At 33.3% G+C, this 13568-nt stretch overlaps 1 protein-coding gene across 1 annotated transcript in view; it reads left to right on the top strand.

Moving 5' to 3' along the window:
• The window catches only part of DGKD (diacylglycerol kinase delta), a 72907-nt gene that overhangs the window by 22760 nt on the left and 36579 nt on the right, over window positions 1-13568 (top strand). The window lies entirely within an intron of this gene.

The following is a 13568-nucleotide window of genomic DNA, read 5'->3' on the forward strand; positions in this document are numbered from 1 at the left end:
CAGAATATAAGACAAAAAAATGAATAGTTTTAAATTGGAAGGAACTAGCTTTCAGCTGAACATCAAGAGATTGCTTCCAACAATAAAAGCTGTTTAACAATGAAGCAGTGAATTCTCCTTTCCTGGAGATAATTAAACAGAGGCTGGTCCAGAATGCTGTAACAGTGGGTTGCTTCACTAGGAAAGGGATAGACTAGATATGCTCCATGATCCCTTAAAATCACTGCATACAATGATTCCATTATATACCTTATGTTAGATACTGGGCTCGTTGCTTCAATGACGAGACGAAGCAAGTGAGTTCAGCACGGATCATTGTTTATTTAGCTGCAGGAACTGAACTGAGAAACAGGGCTGCGAATGCAGCAATTTATACTCTAGCCTCTAGGCGGCGGCCAATAGGTTTAAAGCAACCTATTGCCACCATAGAGGCAGCCAATGGTGGTGCTGGAGATGGGTTGTCTGAGGAGCTGGGAGCCGTTAGCCAGCTTCCCTGCTTGAGCAACCTTCCAGCAATTAACCCCACGTGATATTCCTTTAGCAAGACAAGGCCCAATACATTACACCTTATAGAAAAAGAAATAAAACCATAGTTTTCAGTTTGGAAAATAAATATTGTTAGTACCTCCTATAAAACTGCCTTACAAATAGAAAGACAGGGCTATTTTTGGTACTGTTTCAATAGCAATAGCCCTGAGTTTCTTTGCTAGTTTTTATATAACGTATATTTTTTTCTCTGAAGAGTAGCATTTTTTTCTCAATTTGTTTTTCTGTAGCTTTGTTATCTGTATACGTTGAAGATACACTGAACAGAAAAGGCATACTATTTTAGGTATGCTTTTAGAAATGAGACATATTTGTTTAAAAGCTTTCTAGAGTTCATTTTGGTTGAATTTCCTGTTGAATCAATACAGTTCTGCTGCTGGTAATTATCGTTACTGGGAGTGATTAAAATTGTGGACAGAAATAGAAGAGTCCCATCAGCTTAGTTTATTACAATCTTATCATTTCCTTTATAATTTTGAGTTCAATTTGGTTATAGTCTCTAGCAAATATGAAGGTCTCTTGCTTAGATTTTAAAAAATTAATAAATGATTAGTTATTTGTAGTTTAAAAGTTTGCTATAAAGGCATCATCACAACGTAAGCATATAACATATCTACCTGGTATCAGGAGAAAGAATGGGAGTAAATTTGTGAAGGGCTGGAAAATAGCTCAGAATATTTCTATATCCATGAGTTATCAACCTTTCTTGATATAACATGAGAAACAAACAGTTCAAGATACAATGAATAATACATCATTACATACTTGTGTATAAGACTATCTGCAGATAAGTAAGCCTTGAGTTTTTAATCAAAATAGCATGCATAATCCACGGATAAACCTTCCCACATTTTTCATGGTATTTTGGTTAAAAAAAATCAAGGGTCATCTTATCTCTGGATAGGTTAATAGCAAGTACATTCAGGAAAAACAGGTACCTTTAAAAAGTGTCATTGTATATATTCATGGATATCCCCATCTGCAGGTAAGCCAAACCCAATTATCCATATGATATGGATAATACAGTACGGTATTATCCATATTATACCTGTGGGATAATCAATTACAATAATCAATTAAAACAACCCAATAAAATTAGCTAAAATGGAAAACAAAATGAGATATAGTAACAAGTCATCGACTATTATATGCATAATCTCAGAGATGTGCAATCAATATTTAAAAATAAATAAAATTTTAAAAGGAATATCTACATACTATCTGACTAGCTAAATAATAAATTTTCCCAGCTGTAGTCAGCTCCCTCCCTTTCTAAAAATAATAAAATTGATTCTACCTGAAGAGTATTAGGGAATTGATTTCACTGTCTAAAAGCTAGTCTTTTGTCTGTGCTTTTTCTACCTTAGGATTTTTTTTTCTAACCAAAATACCATGAAAAATGTGGGATGGCTTCTTTAGGAAGAAAAAGCACAGACAAAAAAGCCTGTGAAATTGCATAAGCATCTTGAGTATATAAGATAATTCTCCTTAAACTGGCTAGAATCAATGCATACTGAGACTAAGCCCTATCTTGTTACTGTTGGAATATAAAGTTCAATGCACATTGGTGCCACTTAAATAATCCCATAATAATTAAGTTGGTAAGGACAATTTTTGCTCAAGTTTTCTTTTTAATTTAATTTAGGTTATCTGCAAAATCACCTCTCCATGAAGTATCTGCCTATCCCACCAGAGTAGATAAGGTGGGCATGCTCCTGGTCCCTTCCCTTAAACACTGCCATCTTGCTCTCATAAGTAAGCCTTCTCCATTGTAGTCCCTGACTTATGGAACATCCCCTCTTCCAGATCCAACAGGTCTCCAACTTTTATCTTCTGACTTGGCATATGGTGAGGTCAGATTGTAGATTGAATCAAGGAAGTATGACTGAGGTACCAGGTTTTTCTGTTGTTTTTTCCTGTTATTGTTTTTTGTTCTTATTGTTATTTATTCTTGGTTATAAGCCAACCAAAATGTGTTTTAAGGTGGGTGGCTAAGCAGATGTTTTAAATAACATATATTTTATTTCAGTCTCCATTGATCAAATACTGTTGGCTTTCTGTGTCACATTGCTTGCCCTCTAGAAAAGCATCCCCTTCAGACAGTTGTATAAATCCTCATTCTGATGGTCTTAAAAAAACATGGCTTTTCCTCCAGAGTTGGGCTAGGGAGAGTGGTAGGCCTCCTATGGAAATGTTATGCCAGCTTTTATATTCTGTGGCTGTATCATGACACCACTGTTCTTTTTTCTTCATTATATTGTTTTAATACTGTATTCTTTTTATTGCTGTACATTGCCAGGAATTGCTATGGAGTTGGACAAATTTAATACTTAAATAAAACTTTTGACTTGCAAGGAAGCATATATTTCTTTGATAATAGAAAGTTTTCTTTGCCTGAAAACTGATATTTTCCTGAGAGAAAATAAGATAGGATATAAGTAAGATACAAAATACGCTTTCTATGTGTTTCGTGGAATTTTAAAATTCTTCTCTGTGTATATGTATAGAGATATAGGCATAAAATATGTACTAGAATGTACTAATGTACTAATGCATTATTCAAAAACTATTTAGAAGAGGTTTCAGTCTTATACAAGGACAAACCTGTTATTCATTAAAGCATCCTGACTTTTTTCAAGCCTCCACCTGAGCTGGAAAAAAAAGATACTGCTTTAAGACTTGTATTAACTTTATGAATAAGCTTTTTATTAAAGAAGCCACTTTCTATAGTTAATATTACTCTTAAAACATAAACTCTTAAAACATAAACATATATATCCACTTTGCATAAAATGGATATTAACTTTTTCTGTTCTCATTAAATCATTATTTTAAAATAAGGCTGAGGAAATACATCAATAGCCTTTTGTCCGGTAAGAATGTCATTTTCATCTTTTCTGAATTACTTTCATGAAATATCAAGACCGAGTCTATATTTGCTACCTCTGAGGTTAGGGGAAATCCAGGGAAAATGTTCCCAGCCACAGATGAAGGCCAGTAGTATGTGAGCAGGCAGAATCTCTTGTCCACTATGTTTGTTACCTTAGGACTGCCCTCTACAACTGTTGCTGGTAGGGGTGGAGTTCATCTCTGGAAGTCTTCATGCACCCTTTGCATAAAATGGATATTAACTTTTTCTGTTCCCATTAAATCATTATTTTAAAATAAGACTGAGGAAATACGTCAATAGCCTTTTCTCCAGTAAAAATGTCATTTTCATCTGTTCTGAATTACTTTCATGAAATATCAAGACCGAGTCTATGTGAGCAGGCAGAATCTCTTGTCCACTATGTTTGTTATCTTAGGACTGCCCTCTACAACTGCAGTCTGCATTGCTGGTAGGGGTGGAGTTCATCTCTGGAAGTCTTCATGCACCCTCTTCTAGGAAGTACCTCTTGACTTTACCGCAGACCGGAAACAACATGTTTTCACAGCAGTGCCTGTGTCCTGAGTTTTCTGTGAGCAGGAGATTTCTGCCCCTGCTTTTCTTTCAGTACACAGCTAATCAGTTTGAATCAGAATTCCCAGAATTTGGTTGAGGGAAGAAATATTCCTATTCATTTTTGCTCCATATTTTTAATAACTTGCTTGCTTTAAAGGAAAGAAGGCACAAACTCAGGGACATGGAGTAAAAAAACAGTGATGGTGATTTTGTGATTTTATGTAATAAAAGGGAAGTGGACTGAAACTTACTGAAGACCTCATGCTCTTTATTATTAGAATCCATCAGGAATCAGATATTTTAGAGTAAGTTTATCAGGTTCTTTCTGTTACTTTGTAGTGATAACAGTGATGGATTTCACTGTGTTACTCTAGTCCAGGCATGTCAAACTCGCGACGTCACGTGATGTCGAGGGATGTATCGGAACTTTTTCCCATTGCCGAAAATGGGATGGGCGCGGTTTCTCTGTGACGCTCCGGCCCGCGGGCTGGCAGTTTGACAACCCTGCTCTAGTCTGTATTGTGGCATAAATGAATGCATTTTAGGACTGAAAGTACATGAGAGAGAATATTGCTTCCAGAGATACAATTAGAAATGTCATATTTTCCAGCACAGAAAGAGATGAAGAGCAGATCTAAAGTTTGCAGTCTTATTATAATGTAACACCTAATTTCCTAATATAAATGAATTAAAATATTTATTTCTGTAAATGTTGATATCTTTAAAATTGTTTATGAAATAGTGGGTACTCTGGAATAAGTTTTATCTGCAGAATAAACAGTAAGTAAACAATTTTGGCACTTATTCTGTTACTACTTATAACATTTAAAATGATTTCTGCTATAGTATTTTCTTTGTTTCTTCTTGCCATTTTCTCAATATTTATGCTATTAAACAATACTTCTGGCACATGCTTACATTAGTGGTAGATGATGGGTATATTTCCTTGAGAGTAAAATACCCATTTTGCTGCTTAATATTGAATTTATTCTTTGAAACAAGAAAAAAACATAATATGCGGGAGATTCCCAAACTGTGAATCATATCCCTTCTTATTTTAATTTTAATTTAATTTTGCTTTATTTTGTTTTACTTTTTTATTTTTTATTTTATGAATAATATAAAGCAGTAAAGTCCAAATTCTCCAGTTAGTCTTATAAATGTAAAACAAGAAACCCAGATTCCAGAAAGTGTACAAAACTGAGCAAGCACAGTCTTATTTTTAATATAGTTTTGTATTGTTCCTTTCTAATAATAAAGTTTTAATTTTATAAACATCCTAGTTCCATTGTACATAATATATATATATGTTTTAATATATTTATTGTGGATCCTTGGTGCTCTCCGAGCTTGGTTGGTTTTCAGAGATCACCAAAGACTCTACAGTTCAACCCTGAGCTATATATATATTCTCTTATAATAATACATCTTTATCAAATATTTATTTCTTGATCATCACTAACCCAATGAAATAATTTTAATTGTGATGGGGATCACACACATTTATATAGCATTTTAGGAGTCATAGCACTACAAAATTTATTTGTGAATCCCTATGTTATATGCTTCCCTGTTCCAGAGAGGTATTATAGTACTATAGACTGGTCCAGTTACTGAAAATCATTGTTGTTGTAATGTAACAACATTTTTATTCTGTATTTTATGTATATGTAACTTAAGACAATGATCTTAATTAATACTTATACCTCCTATTTTCCTTATACTGTCATGTTAAACAATAGGATTTATTCCCTGGTAAATGCCAGTTAAGATTGCTTCTCAATTGAAAAATAGTACTAGTAGTAAAGTATTTCCAAACCATAGCTTGTACTAAAAAAAACCTTTGAGTTTGTAAATCAACTCATTAGATGTTTGTGTTCAGTAAAGTGCTTCAAGATGCAAACAGATTTTGAAGCACAAAGATAACAGGGACTAGTCACATAAAAAAGACATATTATCTGTGAATGAGACAGGATGTTTTACAGTTGATATGGCCAGATCTGCACATCAGTAGAATGAACAATGGGGTTTTATTGTTAGGGACCAAATCCTAATTCCTAATATTCATGGAATTAGGGTACTTATATTGGTATATAAATATCAGTTCATGGGAGTCAATAAAATATGATGTCTTTTAGTAGTGCTGTCTTATAGATATCTAAACAGATCTCAGAGATCACCTTTGGTTTTCATTACAAAATAGATATTTTTGTTTTCAACAAATCTTTAGTTCTTATGTAATACTGTTTTAATCTGGTTGAATTGTTACTATTTACTTTTTGCATTTAGTATTTTAATTAAATGATTTTACATTTTAAAATGCTATTTTTTTAAAAAAAAGTGAATGGACATCTAGACCCCATGTTTATGGATTTATTGATAATAGCCTGTTCCTAAACAAACATGTATATGGAGATTCTTAATTTCAGTTTCTTGGATGTAATTAATCTTTGGAGAGAGAATCTGCTTATTACACATTTTGTTTTTTAATCATCGTATTTTTTCTAAAGACTGTTACAATCCTGTTTAATTTTGGACATACATTATTCAATTTTGCTTTTTAGTTGTTATCTGTAATGTACTCAGATGAGTAATGATGACGTAGGAAATATATTGACACTTAAATTGGAACTTGGAGATTAACATTGCTTGAGGAAGCAAGTATGGTATTTTGCTTTATTTGAAAAGAAGCTATATTCAAAAGGTTTGTTTCCATATGTTAAAACAGGAGCACTGAACTCTGTGCTGTTCTTTTGTTCTTGGCATATCTGTGTAATTTATTTTGCAAAGCTGCAAATAGAGCAAGAACTGGTTTTTATATTATATTACATTTCCTATTTGGGTCACTTGGCTTATCTCTCTGTATTCCTTTTATCCTGTATTATACTATACTTCTTTCAAGGACGTCAGGCTGGCATTTTAACATCTAAAACCAGTGATATAGATCTCATAGGTTGACATTTGTGATGGCAATTTATATAGCAAACAATTCAGAATCCACTTCAATAAATGAATACTGGTAAACTCTGTTTCCTAATCTGTGATCTATAAAGATAATGCAGATATGGTCTACAAAGTCCTTATTGCAGTTGCCATTTTTTTTAAAGCTGAAATTATAGAATATATTTCAGTCTTACAAGATTGGTATATTCTTACCTAAATCTCCTGAGAGGTTTTCTGGATAGTCAATCTAATATCCTTCAGCAATTTTAGATTTGAACTCCATCAGCCTGAATGGACAATGGTAAAAAATTGCTGAAGCTGAAGATCAAAATGTCTGGAGGGCATGAGGCTTCCATCCTGAAGGCTGTGGTGACTTATATAACAAGTGAATTTTGTGTGTATTTGTAGTTTTTAGGAGTATTATTCTAACCCAGTAAGACACAGGATCCCTTCTAGGAAGAGGAGCTGGTTACTCATGTAACTAATTGAAAAGGAGTATGTCAGATTTAAATCCATAAGAAAATGAAACTTATTTGGCTGCATAAGTTTCAAAATGAGGAGTATGCTTAGGGATTCTAATTCATATTTTAGTTTTTTTAGGTTTGGATTAGAAAGAGGCTGTTTGTTTTGCACTTTTCCAATTACTGTATGAATCTTTTATTAGATTTGTTACAACTCTGGTTTGTTTAAAATTATCTTAGAGCTAGAGAAAGGAATTTGACCCTGAGCTGGGAGAGGACTCTTTTTTCCCAGAGAATGCAGTTTCATGTCAGCAGTTTTACTGCACAATAAGAAAAGTTAACAAGGCAGGGAGAACAAATATGGAATATAGACTTATCTGTGGGTGAGGCTGAATGATAAATATTAACAAGGAAGCAATCAGAAAGTTGTTTCACTTGCTGCTACATAGTCACATTTTATTTGAACGAGTTAAGTTGAGCTACAGACAGTTTTTCAAAGAGCTAAAGGTAATGTTTTAGAACCCTCATTACTTCCTGTTCAAACAGTTCTTTGACTTGGTCTTGTTATGTTTTCAGGTCAAGCCAGTTTTGCAAGTTTGCTTATGTTTTAAGTAATCTTTGGAAGAAAAATGAAATAGTATATAACATGAAATCTGCATTGCTGCACTAGGTATGTTTAACGTTATTGTAGGTATACATACCAGATAGCAGTTCTAACATGATGAGGCGTGTCAATCAGATTACATTCTTATCCCTGTGGATAAAGAAAGTGTCTTTGCTTATTCATAGTAGTAGAAGCAAAATAGCTACCTTAAATAATAGTTTAATTCTTTTCTAGTAAAATTAAGGGCAGTCCAGAATCTATTTGCCAAATTGTATAGTCTTCCTTCCCCCACCCAAATATTGATTTGCACTCACACACACACACACACACACACACACACACACACACACACACAGACTTTCTATTGCAGACTTGTTCTTTTTTCTTTCCTATTAAATTTGTACGGATATCAAGCAGTCAGTGCTAAATACAGGCTGGTATTTCAGAAAGGAAATAATTTCCATTGTTCTGTAGTGGAAATTGGCTCACGGACATCCTAAGCTTTACCTCAAAAACCTAGTATGTCTAGTGGTCAATTCAGATCTCTGGGAAGAGAAGTTGAGGGAATAAAAGAAAATAGGTATGTGTTTATGTATCTGCTGGACAGAGGAGATAGTGTCAAAAAGAGGGAGAAATATGGTTCTACATATTCTTGGCTTATATTATCTAATAGATGATCTTCATACTCTAGATAATATAGTAGTAAAATAATTTACAATTGCCTATTTTTATATCTGGATTATAGTGTTCTGTTTATTGTTAATTTTATATAAAATTGTACGGGTTTGGGAATTACTTTCAAATATTTTGCACATCACTGTTCATTGGCATCATATTTTAGAAAATTATATCTGGTTACAAGTCAGCAACTGTCCCAACTTCTGCATTATACTAGAGAATATATTTGACAATTGTAATAAAAGCATACATTTTACATTGATACAGCAAGCTTAAGATCAGTGATCTGTATCACTGATCTGTATCTGTGGATACCACAGTATCCCATCAACTCTGCACTTACCTGCTGAATCATGTACTACTTCTATTTCATTTTTTATGTATCCTGAAGCTTAATTGTGATGCTGTGCCTTCATTCCTTCCATTCTATAGCATTCCCCTGATCATCCAATGAATCAAGCATATTCTCTGAAAAAGAAAGAAGTAGATTGGAAATTCAGATTTTACATGCCCAGCCAGCCAATTAAATTTTCTTTTTAAAAAGAGTAGAGGGAGGGAATAAATAACTCTGTGGGCTTTTGCCTATATTTGTGAGCAATTGTAGGAAGTAGTAGTTCTTAACTACTAAGAAGTAGTTTTTAGTTCTGAAAAGTTTATTTTGAGACAACTTGTTTTTTGTGCTTTGGAAAAATTCTTCAAAATGTGTCTATTTTTTCCATGGGAGGGCAAGATTAGTTTTGCCTCTGTTTATTTGATTAGTTGTAGGATTTTTTTCCAAATCATCAAGTTTTACTTTTATGAATTGATTTTAATTCCATTCTTTATGTGTTTTTTGGACTCAAATCTGTGATTTATCATTTGGATTCTTTTCTTTGTGGTAAGTTTCTTAAATATTTGAGCCTCAGCAGTTGTCATTCTCTGTTTTCCTTTTGTGAAATGGATATATTTTTAATGCTATGTTTAATTAAATTGTTAGCTTTATATTATGGGCTTCCATCTACCCTTTGTTTTCTACTCTGATGATATGTGTATCTCATCAAATTTTTTATTTTATAATTGTGCTAGTGAGAATTTCTTGATTTTTCTTATATTAAATGGGACCTGCATAGTAACTGAAATAACAGAAGTGCATAGGTCTAATTTTGACATGAATTATGTGGCTGTTAAACCCAAAGTTATTAGTCAATTTTATCTGCAGAATTGTGTTTTATTTTACATTCTACTTATAGCTTGTTGTTTTTAAAGTTCTGAAATTCCAAACTGACAAATAATATACAAAGCTGTATTCAAGCAGGATGTGAGTAAAGAGGAAACAGCTATAGTTATCAGTCTCTGTCACACAGAGAGTTGGCTGTTTTCAGAAGCCGGCTGCATCAGGATAGCTATATTTAGCAGATTCATTTTGACTACCTCAAAGTTTGTTTGAAGTATGTTTCTACATATTTTAAGCTAATTTAGACCCAGCCAATGTGGCATTTATATTTCTGTCTCTTGGTCATTGTGATATTTGTCTCAAAAAAGGGACATTTTACTACATGTTTTACCAAAGCCCTCGTTTTGTTTTGTTTTTTTGAAAAATGTTCAGAGCAGTTGACAAATGTTGGGAAAGCTCTAGTAACACAGTGGGTAAACAATTTCTTTTGACAGAATCAAAATGAGACAATAAATCTTAAATTTCTTTCTCTTTTGAAATGAGTTTAAAAAGAGATTGTTTTAATAATAATAAAAGCAAAATGGGGAACAGATTAATTTAGCATTTTGAAATAAGGAGATTTATTTTGCATATTCATTTTGCTCTTAATTATTCCTTTTTCCTCAATTTTTTCTTTAAGAGCTTATGTTTATTTTAATGAGATTAGCAGTGATATGAAGAATTTGACTATTGTATGTATTTATTGAGATTGCCCTGAGGTAGAATGACAGTATACAGAAAATTTGTGTCAGATGGTGGTGGCCTTCAATCTAAAACAGCCTTTGTGTTTTGGCTTAATATGCGTATTATCCTCAGTAAGCTAGTTCAGCATGGAAGCAATATGATAATTGTTTTATGTTTTATATTTTATTTTCTGTGCATCATACTGGTTTTTCCACAAGCATTAGTAAATACGTTGTGTGTGTGATAGTGAAAGACAAGAAGACAATGAGTTTGAATGTGATATGTTTCTGTCATGATATATGATAGAAAGATGACAATTTTTGTATATTATAAACACATAAAGGTTGATCTAGTTATGTTCATATGCTTTTTTGTAATTTGGTGCCACTCAGATGACTTGGACTACAATCTTCATCATTCCTAGCCAACAAAATAATAGGCTCTTATTATAGAACATATTGGAATTCAGCTGTCTGAATATAGACTGTTGTTTCTATGTATGCATTCTAATTTTGGGATTGCTTAATTAGATCAACCTTTTTGTGTATTTATTTTGCAGGATATTTTTGTCTGTATGTTTCCTGTATCTGTATGATGTCTGCTGTAAAGGGGGACTAATAGCGATAAAGGGTACGTGTTTATTTTTATGTCCTGTCATGGATTCACAGATTGCATTTGAGGTTAATCTCATCTGTAACATTTCCTCTCTATAAAGTAACCCTCCAGGAAAATTTGTCCTATACAGTCCTTTTTTGACAGCATGCTTGTGTTTGATTTGGTGGTCTGTCTGCTGGATGGCTTACTGTCTTGATTTACCTGTTTGGTACATGTACAGTTCCTAATTTTTGGCTATGGCCTGTGTTGGGATTTAGTAGGCCTTAGATGATGATACCTTGTTTCAGGCCATACATTTTAGAAATCCCTTGGTTCTGCCTCTTAGTGCTCTACAGTGTGCATTAATAATCTTACACTGGGAACAATCTAATTTTTGTCAGATCCAAAAAATGGGGAAATACATGGTGATACTTCCAAGCAGATCTCTTTATTATTCCATTCCTATAGACAGAATCTTGCCAAAATGAAGTATTCAGCTATCTACATCAAGTATATTCTCTGAAAACTATTAGGAAGGTTCTGTCTTCACCCTTCTTTCTGTTACACAAACTATCTGAACTCAGCTGCTTCTTAGTGTTCTGGAATGTACCCCGTCTCTCCTAGGAATCCAGACTACTGTGTTCTATCACAATTTAACATATTCTGCATGATTTTCCATCTCATTTATTTTTATTATTTGACCTATTCTTTTAATTGTTTCAGTGTATCTTCATTAACACCTAATAGGAAATGGATACTAATTTCAGATTGAGAAAAGGTACCATCTGCCTTTTATAACCATAATTTTACTTCCAAATTAAGTTGGTCATGGTAACTCAAACTACTGAGCCCCAGTTTAGTTGATTCTGGGATAAATTCTATCTTTAAATATTGCTAAATATTGTCATAGATTTATCTTACTACAGATTACATAAACTAGAAATTAGAGATTTTTATTAATTGTAAGTACAGGGAAAATGCTATGAATTCAAGGACCCATTGCTGTTTTCTGTCAGGAGTGCTCTGTCAGGTAAATATTACAAATTCTAATTATAATAATTAAATAATCGTAATAATTTAATCTAATTGTGTGCTAATTTTATTGTACCTTTGTCTTTTTCTGGCAGATTGTCTCAATGTATGCCTCACAGAATACTTACTGTCCGTACTTTCATATTTATTATCTATTATTTGGGAGCTCCTTTGGTCTTTATAGGGTTGAGCATATAGCTTATTTAATGTATGGCTCAGTACACTAGATTGTTTGGCTTCTACTGGCTTTTATAGTTATTATACTTTAAACATTAACGTGGCAAATAATGTATTGTTCTTGTGCTCTGTACTTCAGAGATAGGCAAAAGATGGTTCAGAATTTATTGGTAGATCAGATTCCTTGCCTTTTTCCCTAGATAAGCAAGGTTTGTGACTCCCAGTTGTTTGCAAAAGCCACAGTAGAGTAATTGTTCTGTTACATTTTGGATGATGGGTAAGTAAAACAGAAAGCAGAGAATGGATATTAGTATGTTTCTATAAAGTATGTACGTGTGTATGAGCACCGGCCCCTAGAGTCAGAAACGACTAGCACGCATGTGCGGGGGAACCTTTACCTTTACCTTATGTTAGATAAAATCGGTTCCGATTTTAGAATTGATCTGGCCAGAATCTCTTAGGCCGTATTATATATACGTCACACAAATGAGGAATTATACTGTACTATAGCTCATTACTTTCATAGACCGCTCTTTGTATATGTATCTATAAAACACACAGTATTATTTAATTGTGTTTATATTGAAAATTGCATGACACATATTTCAAAAGCTGAAGAAGTGTATTCATTTCTCCAACATGGGAATCCAAATATTTTGTTTGAAAAGGAGAGGTTTGTCAATTGAAGCAAGGCAAATTGCATGCCAATGGTGGTAATAGTGGTGGGGAATGTATCCTGCTGCTATATTACAATGAATGGAGAATGTTTTAAGCAGTGAAAAGTTGGAGAAGAGGTAGTCTTGGGGTTTTAGTAGTTGTTATTGTTTCTGTCCTCGAGAGAATCTCTTGAGTTTTAACTCTTTTCATGTAAACCTTTGAAACAGCATACTTTGTTTCCTCAGAGATTGTTTTACACTCTAATCGTAGTACGTAAATGTGTCTTCATGCCTTGGAGACTGTGGTGAGTTTGAGTGAAAGTATTATGTATATATGTGTGTGGATACAGAATTTGGTGGGGGTGGTGGTGATAATGAATGTGTGCAGTAGGATATCAATACTCACTTGTATCTCTAATCATATACAATAATTATATGTTGCACTGACACATTTATCCAGAATCACCCTGAACAGTTTCCCATAAACAATATAAAAAGTGTTATCCTAGAGTATCATAGCACACTTTATCTCTCCAGAATCTACTACCTCTGATAAAGT

This window comes from Vipera berus (genome assembly GCF_964194415.1).
Source record: "Vipera berus genome assembly, chromosome: 5".
Taxonomy (NCBI): Eukaryota; Metazoa; Chordata; class Lepidosauria; order Squamata; family Viperidae; genus Vipera; species Vipera berus.